At 36.9% G+C, this 13,686-nt stretch overlaps 1 pseudogene; it reads right to left on the reverse strand.

The window, feature by feature from the left end:
- Positions 1-257: 257 nt before the first annotated feature.
- LOC107702042 (dynein heavy chain 2, axonemal-like) overlaps positions 258-13,686 on the reverse strand; it is a 153,203-nt pseudogene continuing 139,774 nt past the window's right edge.

Consider the following 13,686-nt stretch of genomic DNA (forward strand, 5'->3'; position numbering starts at 1 on the left):
GCTTAGATAATTTAGAAGTTTCATCTGGTCTTGTTGAGATATATCAACTATGATATTACTATGAAGTCCCCTATTCATATATGATTATGTAATATTTAAAACATTTCAAGGTTGTGATATAGTCATTTTTCCACAAAAATTACTATATCACAATGTACAGTATACTCTTACCGTGATCAGTTGTAATTATTCATACCATAATATAAGAGTTTGGCCCTAATAAAGAGCCTCAACATTAGACATACTGACACACACACCTTCTGCTGTTCATCTGCCTTCTGCTGCACAATGACAAGCAGATATTCCTCACACTGTTTCTGGAGCTCTGGCCTCTTCCAACTCTACAGACATGGACTCCACCTTACTGCATGTGTCGTCGATCTTAAACAAGCCATTCCTCAACTTAGACCCTTGCTCTCCGAGCTCACCACGCTTCTCAGACAGCAACCTGAGAAAAAAGAGAGTGTTGCAGAATAAATATTTTATTTTAGTTAGCGTTACCATTAGCAGACAACAGTAAAATGGGAACAGGAAACTACCAAGTCTTTTAAATCAACATGGCAGCTAAAAACGAACAAAAGGAAAGAGAAATTGAAAAAAAAGTGTGTTTGATTCCTACTTCTTGTATCCAGAAACCAGCTCCAGGTAGTTGGTGGGCGTGACGTAATTGTGTCTCTTCAGTTCTACTTTCATCCTGTGAGAGAACTGGGCCACAGACTGGTGCACGGTCACAAAGATACTGGCAACTTTAGTCTGGATCTGTGAAGCCACCAGAGAAATGACAAGATGTGGCAGCCTCGGCTTTAAACAAACTTTGCACAAGGTCACAACAGAAGTATGATAAACCCAAATTAAGCCTAAAACAGACTAAATCAAAACTAGGCTTGAACTCCCTTGTAAAAACAGCGTGTCTCAATGGATTTCTCAAAAGTCAAAGTGATTTGTATTTCAAAAACAGTGAGCAAAAAGAAACATGGTTTGTATGACATCTCTCTCAAAGGAAACAAAAAGATCCACACAGAGATGAAGGATGAGAGAGTCAAAGACTCCTGATGAAACTCGACACTTGAAATTCAATTATGATTCAAGAACAGCTACTATGAGATGAAGTACCTCAAAAAGACTGGAAATTAAAGCCCAGGGGTCAGTGTCACTGATTTTATTGGACTTGTAGAGTGTATGAAATATGAATATTTAAAAGTTAAACAAAAAATTTAAAGGTGTTAATGGAAAAGCTGAATTTTCGCCATTACTCCAGGTCTTTAGTATCACATGATCCTTCAGAAATCATTCTAATATGCTGATTTGGTTCTCAAGAAACATTTTGTATTATTATCAATATTGAAAACAACTGTACTGTGGAAACCCAAAATAATGTAGTCTGACTACGATTTGCACATTTCAACAATGGCCTTGTTGACTGAAAAAAAAAAATGGCATGAAACTACATCCACACCACTACGGGTATAAGTCCAAGACGACGGCCAGCACAATAAACAAAAAAAAAAAACTACTGAGTGCACCTTTAAAAATGAACAAAAATGCATCGACAGTTATGCACTTCCAATGGAAGTCTAGGAGGCAACTGCTGTATGCTTGCTGTTAGATGTCTACTGTAAGTACATCTGTTGTTGTTGTTTTTTATTGTTAACAAACTGATATACATGTAAAAATAATTTAATAGGGTAGAGTTTAACTTATTTAACCCATAACATTCCTTTGTGTATTTGTGTGTAGTACACTGACAGCATTTGTAAATCAATTGTTTGATGGTCTTTCTGTTGATGTGTCTCACCCCATCCTCGCTCCCTAGAGAGAGGCCATCCAAACATCTTTCTGCCACTTCCAACAGAGCGTCACGTGGCCATTCAGAGAACCAGTCTATCGTCGTGCAGTTCACAAGTGCTGGGTACTGTCGAATATGGTTCCTAAACAAATACATACACACAAGCAAACATACCCACAACCCCTCTATTATGTAGAAAGTTCAAGATGGTTTGCATTGATTTGTCACAAACACTAAAATCACCCACCGGTCCAATCATGCTTATTAAAGTCAGACCACTGCCAGACCAATCAGAGTGAGTGCTTAGATGATTCGGGCTGTCATATTTAATGAGTCAGGGCCCTACGGTACGGGTCACATTACACACAACCACCTCCTTCATGTAATGGCAGATGCAAATGAGTGATTAACGAGAACATTTCCCATGCATGGTTCTATAGTGCTGCAAGTGTGACAGGCATAATTACAAAGCAAGAATGTTTTTGCCAGCCGGCATCTGTGGGCCAGTGGACAATGTACTGCATCTACTTATCGCTGTCTCTCATTTAACCTAATATTTACCTGTATTATAGCTCTTCCTTGTTATTTTCATTGTCATATTTTATCATGATTGATTTGGCACACTTGGTCTGCTACTGCTTTGGCAATACAAACACACTGTTGTTCGTCATGCCAATAAAGCCCCTGAAGCTGAAATTGACTGAGACACAGCAAGTTAAAGATGGAAAAGTAACCAGAAAGAGAGGGAAGGGGAAGCCAAATTTACTACATCGTTTCTGAAGACACTTGTGAGTTTACAACAGCACACGGTAAAAAGATTGTAGATGGAGGACAGAGCTTTGTCTTCCTGATGTGTGTGAAATGACAGCGGCAGAGAGGTTTACTCCTGTTGTTTCCTCTAATTTCATACAGTTGTCTCTCATCCACTTTGAACTCACACACTGAGTCATCAGTTGATTCATAAGCAGCCATACTGTGCACGGGTCTGTTCGGTTAAACCGTGTATTGCCATTCACTGTGAATCAAGCCTACAGAGAGAGATCTTAAGCCATAAGAAGCCACAGGATGGATCTCAATGTTAGCATGGTAATCAAGGCTGACTCACTATTTGAGAATGTTCGATTATAAGCAGTAGGAGTGCATGTGTGCTGTATAACAGTCAGCTATATTAAATCCACGCACATGGGATTTTGTGGAGACACTGAATGTTGAAGTGACGGCAGGTTACAGTCATGCCTTTGCATGTGATATCCATAGTATGGGACTAGCACAGTATGTCTATGCCTGCCACACTATAACGGACATAGATTGCATGTTATCATTGTCTTTATCAACACTCCTTAAAAAATTGTAAAATAAAATGATAAAAATGTAATTAATGAAGAAATAAATTACTATTGCAATAATACAATTGTACTGTAAAATAAAATACTAGTATTATTTTATTATTAATAATAATAATAACAATAATTGTATTATTATTTTAATTATAAAAAAATTATCAATAAAGTTACTATTGCAAAAATAATAAAAAATAATACAATACAAATGTACTGTAAAATATAAAGTATATTAATATGTATAATAATGTATAGTAATGTATAGTAATAATAATAATAATTAGATTTTCCAGAACAGTAAAATTACGCATCAATTGAATCAATTAATTTTATGCAATTCATGTGGATCATACAGAAAAATCACATCCCAGTATAATTTAATTGGCAACGTTTTAATTTTTTAAGTGACATTAATATTTTACTCAATTTGCATTGTTGTTTGCCCCATTTCTCATGCTTAGTAACATCAATGCAGTTTTTTGTCATGAAAATAAAACATGCTAAAAAAAATTGCACCTGAATGGATCTCCTACAGGGCTCACGCACAGCACAATGTGCAGGCTGTTTCTGACACGCTCTATCAGGTAGTTAAACATGGCGTCTGATGTCTCCAGGATATTGTCCTTCCTGGCTGAGTCTGACAGAGCATTCTGAATCTACACAAACAAAACATGTTAAAAATCTGCTCTCATTGTCATTTAGAAGACGAATCTACAGTCACACGCATTAAAAATGTATACAAACACACACACCTCATCGAGTTCGTCCACTTTATAGAGATTGGGCACCTCCCCTGAGCTCAGGATGTTGTTAGTGTCTTCAAGGAAGGACTCATCGACGATCTGTGTGTCATTAAACAGGAACACAGTGGGCTTGTTTTCCACTCCTGTCAGCCGATAGAGCTTTTTAATATCTGTATGGGAAGAAGAAATATGTCAAATATTCCATTGAGGCCACATTAAACTGTTCTGTGAAGGCTACAATGTGCATAACATAATAGATCCTTTGGTCCTGAGTGCTAGGGCAAGAGGCATTATTCCTCAGCATTTGGAAACATTTACTACAACATGCCACAGGACAAAATATCCAAGCATTTGGTATATATTAAAAGAGCTTTACATCCGAGATCTGAAATTGAAAGTATAACTCAACCAACTGCTCTACATTAGTTGGAATTGAAATACAATTTAACATGCATGAATGTTCATATAACCCTTTAAACTACCAGCAAAATGGCTTTAGATGCTGGTTTGCTGGCATCCCAACCAGGCTACTTAACGAACTTTTCCTTAGACACGTAGCTGAACTGAGAGAAGACATGAAGTTAGCTTAAGAGATGTTTTGAGAGGCTTCTTATCTGTTCCTCTTGGTCAACTTGAAGAGTTGTTGGTGCTAGATATGTCAGTGTCATGGTTCGACTCCCAGGAATGACACATAATGATAATATGTACACCTTCAATGTACTGTAAGATGCTTTGGATAAAATCAACTGCTACATAAATAAAAATTGTGTAAATAAATGTATAGATTGTGTGCAGAACTCACCCTCTCTGAACTCTTTTTTGCGGTACTGTTTGGTGACCTTCACCTTGAAGACCATAAACTTACAGATGTAGGCAGCTAGTCTGGTTAAACTCTGCCTGCCTGAGCCAACGATACCAACCAGCAACATGTTCCCCCGGAGCTGACTGATCACACGCACCAAACGCGTTACTGAGGGGGCAGAAAGAGGGTGCTGTTTCCATCATAAGAATCATAACAGTTCATTTACTTGCATGAATCATGTGTGTCATTTGGTCAATGCAACATTTACAAACACATTAAAATGTCAATGCATACAAACACATAGGCACACATCATTCCTGCAGGAGGCTAAACAAACAACTGATCACAAAATAAACTAATTGCTACAAAACCATAATTAGTTACGAACATGTCGGCATATAAACATACACGTTATGCTTGCTAATTTTGTAATCAATCAGCTATGCACAGCGGCATGTCATTGAACTGAGTGTTTGTGACGTTTGAGACACATTCACCGAGCTGAATGTGAGACTGCTTTAATGTCACAGTGCGGCATGTGTGTGACAGGATGCATATAAAGCATTCTTATATACGCCTTTGACATATAGGCTGGGGAACCGGCCGCCTAATTATTCTCCCTGCTGAGGGGTTTGTAATGCGATTGCGTTCTTCTTTGTGGGAATGAGAAAAGTAATTATTCATGCTCGTGGGGGATCTGAGGGCTGAAGTGCATGTGATTTTGAAGAAAGTTATATTTGTGCAAGCACTGAATGAGAACTGAGGAGATTGGTCACTGAATTATGGGACTTGAGAGTGCGCACTGAATCATGGGTATTGTGATGGGGATGTACGCAAATTATGAGAGCTGTAATATAACTGTGCCATGAATATTGATGGCTCCAACAGAACAGAACAAGTGCAATTAGTTTTTTATATGATGTCATCATTCAATGGCACCTTGATAAGTTACAGAGACAGTCACCCAGAAGCAACTTCACTCAAATGCACAATGGTGATAGCTCTTGGAGTTCCTGTTGCAGGTTTGCAATCTTTTGGCCCAGATCTTCCCCACTAAGTTAAACTACTCCATTCACTCTGACTGTGCTCTCACCATGTTCTTTAGCCTCATCTCATCATAGCCCAGACTCATGGGCACCACACCAGGCGTGAGGTTATAGTCCTCTAACTGGTTCTCCATATGAACCTTCAGAGCTTTGAAGTCCAACAGATCTTCATACACATGTGGCTCCCTCAGCAAGTCACCTACAATAAAAAAAAACATACAAAGTTAATATATATGTAGGGCTGGGAGAGTAACTTAAAAATTAATAATCAATTCATTCAAAAATAAAAATGAAAAAATAATTTAGCAAATTATCTACCAATTCACTAGAGTGTATGTTAAGAGCATTTGGTGATTAATTTTATTTATTAAAAAGTGGGCCCGTGGATTAAGTTAAAAGTTAAAAATATCTTGAATTAACTGAACTGATAGTTGATCATGTGGAAGCAACCAATGAATTTTCAAATTAAATAATTTTAAATATGTCTATTTGTTAAAGTATATATTTATTTAAAATGTAGTTTTTATTTATTGATATACACTACCGTTCAAAAGTTTTAGGTCAGTAAGATTTTATTAAGGAATACTTTTATTCAGCAAGGGAGCATTAATCAAAAGTGACAGTAAAGACATTTATAATGTTACAAAAGATGTTGTTTTTTTAATTAAATGCTGTTGTTTTAATTTTTCTATATATAAAATGTTGTCCACATTAATAATACTAAGAAGAAATGTTGAGCACCAAATGAGCATATCAGAATGATTCCCGCAAGGTCATGTGACACTGAAGACTGGAGTAATGGCTACTGAAAATTCAGCTTTGCCATCACAGGATTAAATTACATTTTAAAATATATTAAAATAATAAAAAACTTTTATTAAAAAATATTGTATTAACATTTTAACAATATTACTGTTTGTACTGTATTTTTTGACCAAATAAATGCAGCCTTGGTGAGCATAAGAGAGCTCAAACTTTTGAACAGTAGTTTATTTAAAAAATCTTTAGGTCATTCACCCGGTGAAACACAAATTAGCAGTGTGAGTGTGTGTGTACCAAATAGAGGGGGCTGTTTGTTGGGGCAAATTGTATGGTAGGGGTCATCGAAATGAGAAGCCAGTTTTTCTGACAGTAGTCCCACAAATGTCTCCATGTCTGCATGGATCCACCAATCGATCAGAGAAAACCCTGAAACATACACAAAACTTTATTGGTTTCTTCTTCTAACACAAGTATCTGTATGAGCAGGCCTGTGCCTGTTTGTACCTGAAGCACTCATGAATCCAGAGGCGGGTGATGCTCTGTTTGGTGTCATGGAAGTCTTTGTGTGCTCGCAATAAACCCTGGAACACCTGCATTGGAGGACATATTGAACATGCACAAAGCCTGAAGTCTAATTTCTTGTTTTTTGTCTGATCAAGCTCAAAAGAAATGCTCCAAGTGTCGTTGCAGTCTCAGATGCTTTCAAAGAGTGTTCTGAAAAGGTGTTATTTTGTACGACCATGTATGTGTCGATTAAAAGTGAGAGACAGTATTTTCCGGTCAGTCACTCTTTTCCTCAAACACATCTGAATTGCAGGCTTGTGGTGTTGAAGTGGCAGAGTGGACTGATATGTTTTATTTAATCTTTCTGGAATCAATCGGTCTGAATCAAAGTGATTTTACACTCAGACTGGGTGTACCTAAACCACAGTTTACTCCTTTTCCAGATGAGAGACAATCACACATGACGCATGATGTTAAGTACCTTGGAGATGTCTCTGAGGTTGAAGAGATAATGTATTTTTGCGGGCGTGGGTAAGAAGCGGGCGGTGATGGCGTGGTAGAGCTCCAGGGTGGCCTGAGTCAGAACTCCCCCGATGGGCTTCACATCCTCCTCAAACTCCTGCAGCTTCTGACTGATCATGGTGCCATAGATGCGCTTTATCTGAGACTCCTGGAGAGAAAAGAAGAGGAGAAAGGAATTACAGGGGCGGATGAAACAGAAGATAAATAGAGCAGATAAGACAAAAGAAGAAAAGTGATTGGTGAGTTTGATGCACAGAAACATTATATTAAACAATCATCTGAGAAAAGAGAGTGCTTCGCTTATAAGGTTTAGACATTATTGCATATATCACTTGCATCAGGTTCAATGGGTGGTGGGCAAGATTTTCAGTGAATGGTTTTTTAGTCAGCATTTTAGAATTTTAGTCTGTTCTTTGCATACATTTGGAATCTAGCACAAGATATTTGTACCACTTTTATGGTGCTTTTATGATGCAGTGCTTTTATGTGCTTTTTGGAGCTTGACAGTCACAATCATCATCCTCTCATCCCTCATGCATCTCCTTTTGTTTTCCATAGAAGAAAGAACGAATTACATACGGGTGAGTAAATGATGACAGATATTTCATTTTGGGGTGAACATATTGCTTCAGTAAAACAGTATCCCTTTTATGTATTAATACATTTTTCTGTATATATTAAAAGTCATTTCTACAATGAAATGTTTAATGCATTTTTTGCAACAAAAACATATTTAAAGAAACAGTATATTAAATCACATATTTTCATAATTTAACATAACTGAAATAATGCATGCCGTTTTCTTCCCTTTTTTCCAATAAAACTGTTTTCATTATTCAGAAAGAGTGACATAAAACTGAAATAAAATATTTCAGTTTTTCAATAAATACTTTAAACAACTCACTCCCTTTATGATAAATTGCTTGTGTTTTTCATCATTTGTAAGCAGCTTCAAGCTAGTTTCAAACTGGGCTATGCCAAAAAACAATAACCACTGGTTTAATCCAAATATACCATCTGTAGCCATGTGCATGGTTTATTACAGTGCTTGCTAGGTGAGAATTGTATTTAAAATTCTTATTACTTCTTCCTATACCTACTATTCTCCCCAGCTGCAATAAAATTCAGTTCTGTAGACTCCATCTCATATACTTGTATGATTAAAGTTTTCATACATCCCATTGCAGATAGTTTTCAGTATTTAAACATCATAATGTTTTAATACAGACTGATTTATTAAATTGATTTATTTCCATCAAAAAAATGTCTTTGCTTTTTAGTTATTTGTCAATAGCTGCCTTTATATGAAGTTGTTACATGCTGTGCGCCAAACGGGAAAGCGTTGCAGTCATATTTCCATCATAATTAGATCAATTTACACCTAGATTAGAGTCAATCTCTACTCACTGTAGGGAATGTCATGTTGATAAGATTAAAGCGGCTCTGAAGGCGTCCAGGTATCTGAGTCCTCCCTCCACCAGGGGGCCCCATGGCAGCCAACAGGAAAATGTCCTGCAAATTAAGAGAGAAGACATTTATATACATGCACATCTAAAATATATACTCATATGAAAACAAAATGCACACATAAAGTCTTACCTTGATACACTTGAGGATCTGTTTCTGGCGGTCGTACCAGAAGCCGTAGTCGATCCAGAGGCGAAGCAGCTCCAGAGGCGGCTGGGAGCCAAAGTCATCCGTGGCAGGCATGTTGAGATCATCCAGGAAAACTCTTAATTATAATAACAAATGATGATGATGATATTTGGAGATTGATGATGATGATGGTAGCGATCTCACCATGTGTTCTAATATTTGCTCGTCAGGTTGGGCCATCTAAGCAATGACTCCGCTCATTACAGATGTGAGAGTGGACTACTAAAATATCACTGATTAACCATACACACACACACACACACACATACACAGAGAGAGCGCTCTGAACATTCTGAAGGTGACTGATATAAAAGTTCTGTGTGTGAGTGTACACTACTGTTCAGTTCGTGGTTGGTAAGATTTTTGTTTTGTTTTGTTTTTGAAATAAATTAATACTTTATTCACCAAGGATGCATTCAGTTAATCAAAAGTGACAGTAAATACATTTATGAAAGATTTGTTTTCATTTGAACTTTCTATTAATCCTTTCTAGAATTCTTAAAAAAAATGTAGCAGTTTCCACAGAAACTGTTTTCAATATTGATAATAAGAAGAAATGTTTCTTGAACACCAAATGAGCATTATTAGAATGATTTCTGAAGAATCACGTGACACGGAATACTGGATTATTCAGCTTTGTCATCGCAGGAATCAATTACAGTTTATAATATATTAAAATAAAAAAACAGTTATTTTAAATTGTAATACTATTTCACAATATTACCGTTTCTACAATATTTTTGGTCAAATGAATGCACCCCTGATGAGCATACATAAACTTAAAAATAAATAAATAAATAAATAAATGTAAAAATCTTACCGACCTCAAACTTTTGAATAGTAAGACACAGAATTTTTGTTCTCTGGAGTTATTTTTATTCTAAGCACCAGATCTCATAACTATTTTAATATGTCAGTCTTTTATGCTAGGAAATATTCTTAAATCTAAAATTACCTATTATTCATTCATTATTACTTATTCTTTTCAAATATCTTTTCTTGAAGATGTTTAGATATTTTTTAGATATAAAACAATTGCAGAAAATTATGATTTTTTTTAGGTCATGCTTGGGATTTAAAAAGATACAAAAATCATTTAGTGCTTCAGGTGAGATCAAAGTTTACCTTATTATTAATACTCAATACCTGAGTGTTTCTCAATACCTGTGAGGACATGTTGATGGTGAGCATGGCCCATGTGACTGAGTCCAGGCTCTGCAGGACACTCTGGGCCACTAAAGTCTTTCCTGTCCCCAGTGGACCCATCAGGAGCACAGGGTGCTGAGCGGACACCAGAGCCTTGACCAGGTAATGATAGCGCACCGTGTCCACAGTGGGGACCATGATCTTATAGAACGAAGCGCTGCAGAGAGACAGATTATAATTAAAAAGATGCCAACAAGAAAGTTGAAAAGTAGGGTGGCTAAGTATGAGACATGCTTTAAAAAGAGGACAAAAATGAAGAGAAAAAGTAGAATACAGAGCTAGAGAGAGAGAAAGAAAGAGCAAAAATGGGTGGGAGGAAATAGTGTTGAGAGAGGTGAAAAGTCCTGATTGAAAGACTGAAAATTGAAAGATGTAGCGAGTAATTTCAAATGAACATAGGGATAAAAAAAGAGTCAGGTAAGAAAAAAAAAACCCAAGATGGAAAAATGGACAGCCGACAAAGAGGGAGCAAAGAGAGCCAAGAGGACAAAGGACAATGAAGGGGAAAGAGTTGGACTGACATGACAAATGAGAGCAGGGGAGAGAACAGAGAGACGAAGAAGGATGAAAAAGATGAGAAATATGAATAGACGGGGAATTCAGAAGTCTGGGAGGGAGCCAGGCGAGAGGCCTTTGACTGAGCCCACAGGCGGCTGGCAGAGACCCCTGAATAGGGGGAGGATGGGGGCACACACACACACACACACACACACACCTCACTTGGAGGTGTAGCGCCAGCCTCAAATGATGCCCACGTTTTGTTCTTGGTGTCCACGTAGTATTCGTAGATTGTGTCCTGAGGTTTAATACAAGGTGATTATTTCTCCAGTAATATATTTGTTTCTGTAGGCAAAAAGGCTTAAACATTTGTTCTAGATGCAGAGCATCAGTACTTTTCATGTAACATTAGCATGTGTGTGCATACATTTACATTAATTACACATACATGTTACCTATTTCACACTGTATGCGGAATACTGTGGCCCTAAAAAGTATTTGGATATTTCAAAATGTGTGAACTAAAAATAAAACAAGAATGGTTTAATTATAATAACTAACTAAATATATAAATAAATGGATCAATGGAAGCTAGGGTGAATTGGCAAAAATCAGTAAAGTCATTATTTTGCAATTATATTTGGTGACATTAATGGCACAGAAATTACACACTTCATCTTTAAGCATACATGTTACCTATTTCACACTTTATGCGGAATACTGTGGCCCTAAAAAGTATTTGGATATTTAAAAATGTGTGAACTAAAAATAGAATGGTTTAATTATAATAACTAACTAAATATATAAATAAATGGATCAATGGAAGCTAGGGTGAATTGGCAAAAATCAGTAAAGTCATTATTTTGCAATTATATTTGGTGACATTAATGGCACAGAAATTACACACTTCATCTTTAAGTGTCCATACACTTTTTATGCCACTGTATAGCTTGTTAGGGAAAGTTCGCTCTATTTCCCGGAGGAAGTTGTCAGTCTTCTTGCGTCCATCCCCATCTACAGAGGCGCACAGACCATATGAGACTGAAGATGAACCAGAGCTCCACCATACGGCCAAAGTTTTCAGAGTCCGCTGGGCTCACCTGTCCAGACAGTGAGAATTACAGTATTACACCTGTGTAAATTAGCTACAGTAAAGCTAAATATTACTTTTATTAAGACTTGAGAGTTGCAAGATTGGAAAACAAAAGTTTAACTGTGGCCATACACCCCAGATATAAACAAAAGCATGCCTTTAAAGGACTAGTTTACCCATAAACAAAAATCACCCTCATGTCATTATAAATATTATGAGTAATACACTGGTTTACATGTAATTACAATTGGAAATGTAAAGCTTCAAAAAGGAAACAAAAGCACCATAAAAGTCTGTCTCTCATATTATATGGCTTCAGAAGACTTGAAATAGCACATGTATGAATGTATGGGCCACTTTTATTAAACTTTTATGGTGCTTTTTTAGTCATTTCAGAACTTGACAAATATATATATATATATATATATATACATACACATTTAATGTTCAATGAACAAAGGTCAGTTATATGGTCCATCTACAGTTGCAATATTGGTTGAACACATGAATGAAGTGAAAGTGTTCTGACCCCGTTCTCTGGAGTGGCCAGTGAGTCGTAGAGCCTACAGAGCGATGCCACTCCGTTCAGTTCAGTGATGGGCACCAGCTCCTTACAGTGAGTCTTCTTAAAAGTGAGGGTCTTGTCTATGTAGCGGTCAAACAGCTGCCTGAGATGATCCATTTCAACCTGAGAGTGAAAGAGAAAGAGATGAAGCACTTTGCCAAATATATAACACAATGCTTAACACTGCGGTTCCAAACCTTCTGTCGTTTTTTTTATCCAGGACTGAACATAAGGCTTCCAGGTCAAGTCAGAGTAGTCATTGTAAACCATACCCACAGAGAGACACAGTAGCAGGAGACGCCACAGCTAGGTCCTCTACTTCAAACAATAATGAAACCTGCAACACACTCTCTCATTAATGGTTAAACCCAACCAAATAAGCACAGAGCTGTCACTTAGCTGAAAAGTGAACCTCACGAAACCTGTCAAGAACATGACAGCATCCTATTTCACGCTAACACAAAAGAAAGAAATAAGAAGTTATATTTTGCATACATGAAATGAAATCTATTTGATCAAAAAGACTGTAATATTGTAAAATATTATTACAATAAAACAACTTTAAATTTAAATAACAGTTTTCTATTATAATGTAATTGATTCCTGTGGTGTCAAAGCTGAATTTTTTCAGCAGCCATTAGTCCAGTCTTCAGTGTCAAATGATCCTTCAGAAATCATTCTAATATGCTGATTTAAGCATGTATTTGAAATAGAAATATCTTTCTGTTAATTAATCAATCTAACATGTCCTTGCTGAATAAAACTATTTACAAATAAAAATTCTTACTGAACCCAAACTTTTAATATGCCATAGGCATTTCTTCATGAGATTCACCCAATAACTGACGAAAAGGGTGTCAGTGAAGGAAATTATAAATAGTTCTATGTAGTACCCTGATGGGTTAGTGAGGTGAAGTGCACAGTATCAGGTTTGGAATCAGAAGTGAAATAACCCTGGGTGGGCAGCATTAGAGGTTTTAGTGTGTGCCGAGTATCGTCTGGCACCGGTACCTGTTCGGGAATGGAGATTCTCTCTCCGTTGATGAGTGTGAGGACTTTGTTGTCATCCATTACAGAGATCATGCTCTCGATCCACAGTGTGTCCACTGGCCCGTCAAAAACAATCCACTTCTCATCTGAGCTCGGCCACACAGAGAGGAATT

This window comes from Sinocyclocheilus anshuiensis, unplaced genomic scaffold (assembly GCF_001515605.1).
Source record: "Sinocyclocheilus anshuiensis isolate Anshui unplaced genomic scaffold, SAMN03320099.WGS_v1.1 scaffold318, whole genome shotgun sequence".
In the NCBI taxonomy this organism is placed as follows: domain Eukaryota; kingdom Metazoa; phylum Chordata; class Actinopteri; order Cypriniformes; family Cyprinidae; genus Sinocyclocheilus; species Sinocyclocheilus anshuiensis.